The 8746-nt window shown below is 43.4% G+C and overlaps 1 protein-coding gene across 3 annotated transcripts in view; it reads left to right on the top strand.

The window, feature by feature from the left end:
- Nucleotides 1-7131: 7131 nt before the first annotated feature.
- Nucleotides 7132-8746, top strand: part of EPB41L5 (erythrocyte membrane protein band 4.1 like 5) — a 58220-nt gene continuing 56605 nt past the window's right edge. For 2 of the 3 annotated variants that reach the window (XM_088652494.1, XM_088652501.1), the window contains exon 1: nt 7137-7289. The gene's annotated coding sequence lies outside the window, so the exon portion shown is untranslated. Of the gene's footprint in view, nt 7290-8746 lie in introns of all 3 variants that reach the window. The other variant, XM_088652512.1, reaches the window with a different exon arrangement.

Genomic DNA, 8746 nt, shown 5'->3' with positions numbered 1-8746 from the left:
GTTGGGGGGAAATAGCTTCAACCAAGTGAAGTAACAAATGCTTTATATGAATACTGTGGCTTGGATCCAAAGGCATTCTTGTACAAGTGGAAAGCACTTGACCACAATTTCTGCTGATTTTTCTCCTCCTCCTACAGACCCTGTACCACATCACTTGCCATGCTAGAAGGTCCCTTGACCCCCAGGAGTATAATTTGGAGGCTTTAGTGAAGAGGAATGGTGGGAAAGCCCATATCTTTGGATGCAAGCTGATAATTAAAAGTCTTGCAACTTACGATCTGGGAATCATCTTAAATTATGTGTCCTAGATTTCCTGCAGATATCCCTTGGGTCTCTTGTAGTAGCTTGTGTGTATGTGTGTGCATGCATGCTCTTCCTAATTTTAATACCCAGCTGCCATGTAGAAACAAACACAGGTCTTTGTTTCCATCATGCAAAACTAACTTTCAGTTAGCGCCTTTACCACTTGCAATGGAGGAAAGGAATTTTGGGTACAGATGTTAAATTGTAACCAACAAGTTCATTGTTTAACAAAGCAGTATATTGATTTGTTAAAATTGAAGTGATGTACAGGAAAATTAATGTTCGCTTTGATTTAGTCATTGCCGCCAAATTAGAAGAAATACAAACCAAAGTTAAAATGGTTGTTTCTCAGTCTTCGGAATGGTATAGTAAAAAGATTAGGAGAAAGTCTTCTTTGCCTATTCGGAACTTTGAATGCTTAACTTTAACAACCCATAGGCTTTCACATCAGTTGCAATCTGAGTTTTTAAGAAAGTTTAGAAAGTATTTGCTTTCAAACATCGGAGGGCAAGTGGTGAAATTGTATTGCCTTTAAACCAGAGGTGACAAACCTGTTGCCCTCCAAGATGATGTTGGGACTCTTAACTCCCAACAGCCTCGGCCAGTGTGGCCAATTGTCAGAAATTATGAGTGTTGTAATTGAGCAACATGCGGAGGGGAACAAGCTAGCCACCCCTGCCTCAAACCAAATGTTCTGGCCTATGAGAGATTTGAAGACCACTATGTTAACACTTTGGAAATGGCTCTTTGGAAACAATGTTAATACTATGGAAATGAAGAGACCTTGACGGACATTATTTGGTGGAATTACTTGATATTTAACACATTTTAAAATATTTACTTTTTGCCTAAATTTCTTGAATTTCAAATAGTAGCACTTTATCTAATGCTTTACTACTGACATAAGTTTTGGAGAAAATAAAATTTGCTACCAGGTTGGAGAGAGAGAGAGAGACTTAATTGTTTCCTGTGCAAAGTTGATTGGGATTGTTCCTCGTGTGAATTGTTTTATCAGTGCGCTACGCTTCTGACTTGTTTTCATATGTTTTAAAATGCATTCTAGTAAGCTAAACACTGTGTACACTACCACACGACATACAGACCTTAAATGTCAAGGCCTGAGTACCATTCTGTAGTTCTCGTACAGCATCCTGTTTTGTGGTATTATAGCAATGCAACTGTTGATAAACATATTTCTGGTTTAGGTTTTAAAACCATAATCATAATAATAATGATACTAAAAGTAACCCCCACAATGTAGCTGCTTACAAGTTCTGATTGTTTTTCCCCCGGTGGATTTAATCGAATTTAGTAGTTTACTGTGGCTAGGGTCTCCTGAGTTGGGCAGAGAGCTTTTCTATGTGCTTCTTGGATCCATCCTTGTTGCTTCCAAACTTTAAAGCCCTTTGGGAGTAACCTCTGAGGAAGAATAGGGAGTTGTGGTCAGGGGAAACATCAGTGCATACTTGGAAGTACTTCTGTGTATCCAGGGAGCTCTCTGAATCCTGGCTTATATATATATCTGCTTAGCATTACTAATATTTGCATAAAACTCTGGAAACCAGGGGGGTATTTAAATTGTAAATTAAAAAGAATAGATAATGCACAAAAATAGTTTTTAAAGGGAAAAAGTTGCAATTCCTTATACACAAAGGCTATGATATGGTTGGAGCAGTTAAAGCAATTGGCACTAAGTTCCTTTGTATTCCTTTATAGGAGTATGTCCACTTCCTGATGCAATTTGAAGGGGCTGGGCTTCAAATTTAACATGAATTTGTATGGCTCTGGTCGTCCTAGAAAATACTTTTTTAAAAAAGTGATTTGTCTAGTCCCCACCCCCCTTTCCTGTCACAGGTGCTACAGTATATGTGTAAATGTAAACCTAATATTGTGTCTGGATCATAATCCACAATCCTTTTGGGTGCCCAGATTTATTTTTGTTGCTAGTGGTAATGAATTTGCATCCCCCCCCCCGTGACTTTGCATTGTTCAATTCAGTTGGGTGTTGCACTGCTCAGTGAGCTGGCTTTGAGCATCTCAGTAGGTCATCTCTAATATAATTGTGCATCTTCTGTTTACCACACAGGTTTACCTGATATAGATTTGTCTTTTGAATTTATGTGTTTATTTTATTTTTTTAAAAACAAAAACAATATAGCAAAGAACCTCTATGCTAAGCAGCAGGAAATGTGCTCCGTTGAAAATGACATGCACTTGAATTTGGTCAACACTGGACAATGAAAAGAATTCAGCATTCATCACTGCACCTACTGTACGCTTTAAAAGGGCCTTATGTATCTTGCCTGCATTGGGGTAAAATGAGAGTTCTTGCCATTAATAAAGTACACTAATGTTCTACATACTATACCAGCAGCTCCCCAGAAATAAGAGAAATATAACATTTAACAAATCTTGTTTTTAGTCTTAAGAGCAACTTCATTATGTGAAAAATATGCTGTTATACATATTTTGTGGGTATATTTAATTTTGATTGACAAATAGTTGTCTAGGTACAAACTTGAAGAAAAAAGCATAGTTTACTTGTGGATCTTAATTGTTTAATTGAAAAATAAAGATGTGCTTTAGTAATTTAAAGTTTGGATATGTTTTTATTACTGAAAGTTGCTAGGTATGCTGCAGTACTGATAATTATCAATGGGTTTTTTGGTCTTGGTCTTTGGACAGTTTTGGGGTTTTTTGCACACAAACAGTGAGGGAATTGCTGTTTCACTTGGTTGTAAACTTACAGTACAGTACAGTATGTGGAAATTCACTGATACTTAAGCATTGTTGATCCCATTGTAAACAGGCCACCCTTACCAGAGTTAATACTACCGGTAGAGGTGATCTAACCTTGGGGGCTAGTTTTTTTTTTTTGTGTGTGTGTGTGTGTGTGTGTACACATCAGTAGTGATAGAAGAGTCTCCTGTATAACATACTGCTGAGCTTTCATCATGCACATTTATCCTAATGAGGAATAGTAATACTAGTTTGGCATATCACAGATAAAGACAGAATTAGGTTGAAAATAGTGAAAAGCCAAGGCTATGTTAATGAGTTTATTCTATTTTGGAAACTCTTAATGTGTATTAATATTATTTTTTATTTGCATACCTTTTCCACACACACCCCAAGCTCAAGGTAGCGTACCTCTCTCCCTCTCATTTAATTCCCACAACAACTCTGTGAGGTTGGCTGGCTGAGAGGCAGTGACTGGTCAATGTCACCCAGTGAGCTTCATGGCTGAGTGGGGATTCGGACCCTGGTCTCCCAGATCCTAGTCTGGCACTAACCACTATACTATACAGTACTGGCTCCCCACTATACTATACTGGTATTAACTAGAGAAATATCAGAAGACCACGGCAGGGTTAAATTCCCTTCCACCCATGCCATGTTTCTATTCAGGTGTGATGATGAGGGCATACTGGCTACTATAATTAAACATCAGCTAGACAATAATAATAATAATAGTTTATTATTTATACCCCGCCCATCTGGCTGGGTTTCCCCAGCCACTCCCAACAATGTGACAAATCAGTTTCTCTGCCTTGGTGTTCAGTTTGTCTTCTACAAATCACAGGTTTCTGCTTCTTCAGGATAACGGGGGAAATATTTGAGCAGGGGATGGAAGACTACAATTCTACATTACCTTACTTGGTGAATCGTGTGTACGGTAATTTGCCAATTAGATTCATCTTAATATTTCAAGAAAAAAATCTCACATCTCTTATCCTATTTTATTTATTTTTTTCTGCCACGTCTTAATATCCCTTCTATATCCCTTCTATATCCCTTCTCAATAGAAATAGGTTCCGTGCAATCTAGTCCTGAAATGGCTTCAAACAGTTCTTCCAGGTATTCTGCTAAAGTGGTATAATCAACCTTTTAATACCTTATCTTTACCCCTATATTTCTCTCTTGCCATCCAGTTCTTCAATTATTTCTTGTGTTTTACACTTTTTTCCCATTTCTTCCTACAAGTCATCAGACTGTCACTTTCACCTTTGTTACATGTTGATCAAACACTTTTAAAATATTCTTTCATTGTGTTTACAATGTGTAGAACTAGTGCTCACAATGCCCAGCCAGATGCCCACAGAAAGCCTGCAAGTTGGACATGAGTGCAACAACCCACCTGTGATTTCCAGCAACTGGTATTCACGGGTACAATGCCTCTGACAATGGAAGCAGAACACGCTCATCTACTAGCTACTGATCGTGTTGTTTTCCACAAATTTGTCTAATCCACTTTTAAGGCCAGGTTGGTAGCTATTACAGCCTCTTATGGGAGCAGGTTCCATATTTTTAACTCTGCAACTGATTCAGCTCCATTCAGATGTCCACTAGTTCTAGTGTTAGGGAGAGGAGAAAAACTTCTCTTTTATCCAATTTCTCCACGCCGTGCATAATTTTATAAACTTCATGTCACTTCTTTATTCCCACTGCAATCCTAACACTGCAGGGGAAGGCTGGTGCACAGCCCAGGTAGGCAGGTGTCTGTTCAGAGATGTAAAAGATTTTGTGATGCCTCTCGGGCAGCCCAAAAGACCTCCACGTGTATTAACGAGAGTGATTTAATTATACCTGCCTTTTAAGTCTCAGGTAAAGGGCACAGGTGATTAGTTTGGACTTCAGGCTCTATCACCGAGAAAAAGGAAAGTTTCAGAAATGCTGACATGCATATCACTTTCCCTCCAGCACGAGGCACACTGTGCTGCCTTGCTTACCTTCAAATGGTTTAATTGAATGTTAGGCTGAACACACCTTTTTGGCTGGTATGTGCTAGCACAAAAAGCAACATTATTATTTGCTGAAAATTGTCTTTGTCTTTGGGTAGTAGGTGTATGGAGCTGGTGCATGTACTGTATTTGGCATGTGTGAGGGTCATTCTACACCATACATGGCAGCAAACCCACGTTTACCACTGAATGTACACTCAAAAAAGTGAGGTGAGGCTAATCCTAAATCTCTGAGTGATCAGGGATGGGGAGCCTGGGGGTTCTCCAGCTGAAATAATGAATACAGCAGGCATCCCCAAACTTCGGCCCTCCAGATGTTTTGGACTACAATTCCCATCTTCCCCGACCACTGGTCCTGTTAGCTAGGGATCATGGGAGTTGTAGGCCAAAACATCTGGAGGGCCGCAGTTTGGGGATGCCTGGAGTACAGTATGCCCCTACTTTTCTAGGTTGCTTCCAAACAACCTGTTTGTTGAACATCCTAATTTGTTTGCAGGGAGCTTGTAAGACACCTGTTTTATCAGGTGTCTGGCTGTTATACAGTGCCATGTCACGCAATTGCCCAGTGCACTTTCCTGCCATTCATCACAGAAGCCTGGGTTTTTGTGGAAGTGGGTTTGTTGCACAATAGCACCAAAGCCACCCTCCATGGACAACCTGAATTTGCTGGTATGCAAATGAATAGTAGCAGAAAAACAGAGAACGTTTGGAAGCGCTCCTAGTAAATTTTGCTTAATGTGGGTTCATTGCCCCTTAGCAGACATCCCCAAACTTTGGCCCTCCAGATGTTTTGGACTACAATTCCCATCATCCCTGACCACTGGTCCTGTTAGCTAGGGATCATGGGAGTTGTAGGCCAAAACATCTGGAGGGCCGCAGTTTGGGGATGCCTGCCCCTTAGCATTGTCTTTAACATCCCCAAACTGCGGCCCTCCAGACGTTTTGCCCTACAACTCCCATGATCCCTAGCTAACAGGACCAGTGGTCAGGGATGATGGGAATTGTAGTCCAAAACATCTGGAGGGCCAAAGTTTGGGGATGCCCGCTTTATGGTATCATATATAGCTGGGTGGGTGTGAATGTGGTGTTCCTATGCACATTTACCTGTGCCCCCTTGAACCGCACCTTTATTAAGTAAATATGCATAGGATTGTGCTGTAAATATTTTTTGGTCATATATGCTGGGGCAAGGAACTTATGGGCTAAGGGAATGTTGCTTCCTCAACCTAATTCTATGTGATTTAGGGACCCTAGGGAGGAGAAGGGGGGGCACGGGACGAGCCTTAAGCAAATGGAAGGAGCAGAAAGAGCCCTCTGCCATCTATGAGGTCAGGCTTCTGGCAAAAGGGATCTTTCCCCCCTCCTCCCACTTCTTCACCCGCAGCGGCTGCTGGACGAGGGGCGGGAAGAGGAGTGTGGCCCTGCCTATCTACCACCAGGATGCACCGCCACGGATTATCCGCCAGGGAAGGCAGCCTTCCGTACAGTAATATACTGTACCTGCGTTTTTTGCACGATATATTCGAGATGCATGAAGCTGGGCCGCGTTTCCCACTTATTCGTGTTATCCTGGGCGCACTGCTTAGCATTTTAATATAAATCGTTGGCTGCTGCGAGAGCTGACTCGGACAGTGTTGCTTCTCCCTGCTGATTTAAAATAGAGTATATCAGGTCTTGCAAGGGAATATTTAACCCCGGACTTTCTCAACTCGCCTCCCCAATTGATTGAATTTATATACCGCCCTATACCCAGGTCTCAGGGCGGTTCACAGACAGAACATGGGTTTAGTCCCCCCTATACCTGGAAACATTAGGGCTGCAGCTCCAATATAAGCAAGGGAGGCGCTCTTCCCTTATGGGTAAAATATCGGGACCTGTTCGGAGCCGGCAGAGTGATTTAAACAAATGCATTTGGATTTTTAAAAATGTGAAAGTGTGATGCAGCCAGGCTGCCTCGTGCTTTCTGGAAACTAGAGGTGGTTGTTGACCTGTTTGTTTTGTTGCTGCCTTTTCCCCTTCGCGCTCTCTCTCGCGGCGGGAGCTGGGAGGAGGAGGCTCGAGCAAGGGAGGGGAGGGAAAAAAGAAACACAGGGCGAGGAGGAGGAGGAAAGAGGCGGCTCCTTGGCCTTACTCAGCGGCCATTTGCCTCCGCCCCTCGTCGCTTAGCCGGGAGTCCTTCCCTTCGGAGGCGACGCGCCGGTCGGGATAAAGCGCAGCTGGGCGAGGAGAAGAAGAGGGAGGCTGGTACGTGGCTTTGGGCGTCTGGGTCTCGCGGAGGCTGCCAACCGTTTTCTGGAGGGGAAAGGCGGGAAAATAATGTCCGGGTTGGAGGGGGGCCGGGGGGGGGAATGTGCGCTGAGAAGTTGCGTCTCTCTCTCTCTCTCTCTCTCTCTCTCTCTCTCTCTCTCTCTCTCTCTCTCTCTCTCTCTCTCCCCACCCCCTCTTCCCTGTTGCGTCTAGCCTGTTGCTTGCCTGGCGCTTCCCGAAATCTCTTTATCTAAAACAACATCCAGCCCTCCCTCCCTCTCTCTTTCTTTCTCTCAGCTGCTCTCAGGATCTCGTTGACCCAAAGCGACGCCTCGTACTTCCCAGGCGTCCCCGTGGCCGCTCTCCAGCCTTTAGCGCCCGCCCTATAAGTAGCTATGCCTTTCCGAGCGTGGGGCGACGACCGCCCGCCTTGCTGACGCTGCCATGCCTTTTCCCAGCCACCTCCGTCCTCACCTTTTCCCTCCCGCTCCCTCCCGTCCATCCGCCTCCCCACCCCCACCCCGGCCAATTGTAAGTTTCTGCGACCTAATTATCACTGCCATAGGAAGCGACATCAAATGGGGGTGGGGTGGCGGGCGTCAAATCCCGACAAAGGTGGGATTAAGGATGGGTTGAGGGGGCAGAAGTCTGTCAGGAAGGGTTAAAAAGCGACCTTTTTTCATGGACTGGCTTCCTGTTTACCTTTCCCTGTGTCTTAACTCCCCTATAATCAAGCGCTGTGTTTTCATCGGCTGCGTGTTTAGGTATCTCATATGAGTTTTGACGGTGCCCTCAAGCGTCCTACTTTTGTTACCTTCATGTTGTTTGGGAGTGATACTTCAGTTTACTTTTTTTTCTGAGCATGCTACAATCCTTAATATAAGGGGGGGTATTAATCCCTGTGCACCCCCCCCCCCAAGTTTCCATTAGTGCATACCAGCCATACTCATTTGCTTCATATTCCCCATCTTTTAACTGTGGAGGGGAATAATGGAAGATGTTTCATCACCTTAGTGTCTAAACAAAGAGGTATCCATTAGTTCAATCCCAGCACTGTGAGTCCTGAAAGCATTTATTTCTTTGAATGGACTTGGATGTAGTTCGTTATGATGGAAAGGTACTCTGTACCTTCTTGGGCATTATTTTCTTCACATGGTCCCATATCTATTTCCTTTCTGGTGTCAGGATGCTATGACCACATGCTGAATGTGTGGTCCTCCCCACTAGAGTCAGCAAGTCCTAAACAAAATTTGGCTTGCTGGTGAAATAAACCACAATCCCTACCGGTAGTTTGGGCATAGCAACAAGCCAAACTTCATGACTGCTTGTTTGTGCAAGGAAAAGAGTAGTGAAGCAGCTGTGATCATGCGGTGAGTTCTTGTTCACAGTAAGCCATTAACCATGTAGTGTGCAACACTTGCCACCTCCTACCCCACCCTATTTCTCATGTATAT

Source organism: Zootoca vivipara, chromosome 1, assembly GCF_965207765.1.
Source record: "Zootoca vivipara chromosome 1, rZooViv2.hap1.1, whole genome shotgun sequence".
Classification (NCBI taxonomy): Eukaryota; Metazoa; Chordata; class Lepidosauria; order Squamata; family Lacertidae; genus Zootoca; species Zootoca vivipara.
This window is presented reverse-complemented; position numbering and strand designations above follow the sequence as displayed.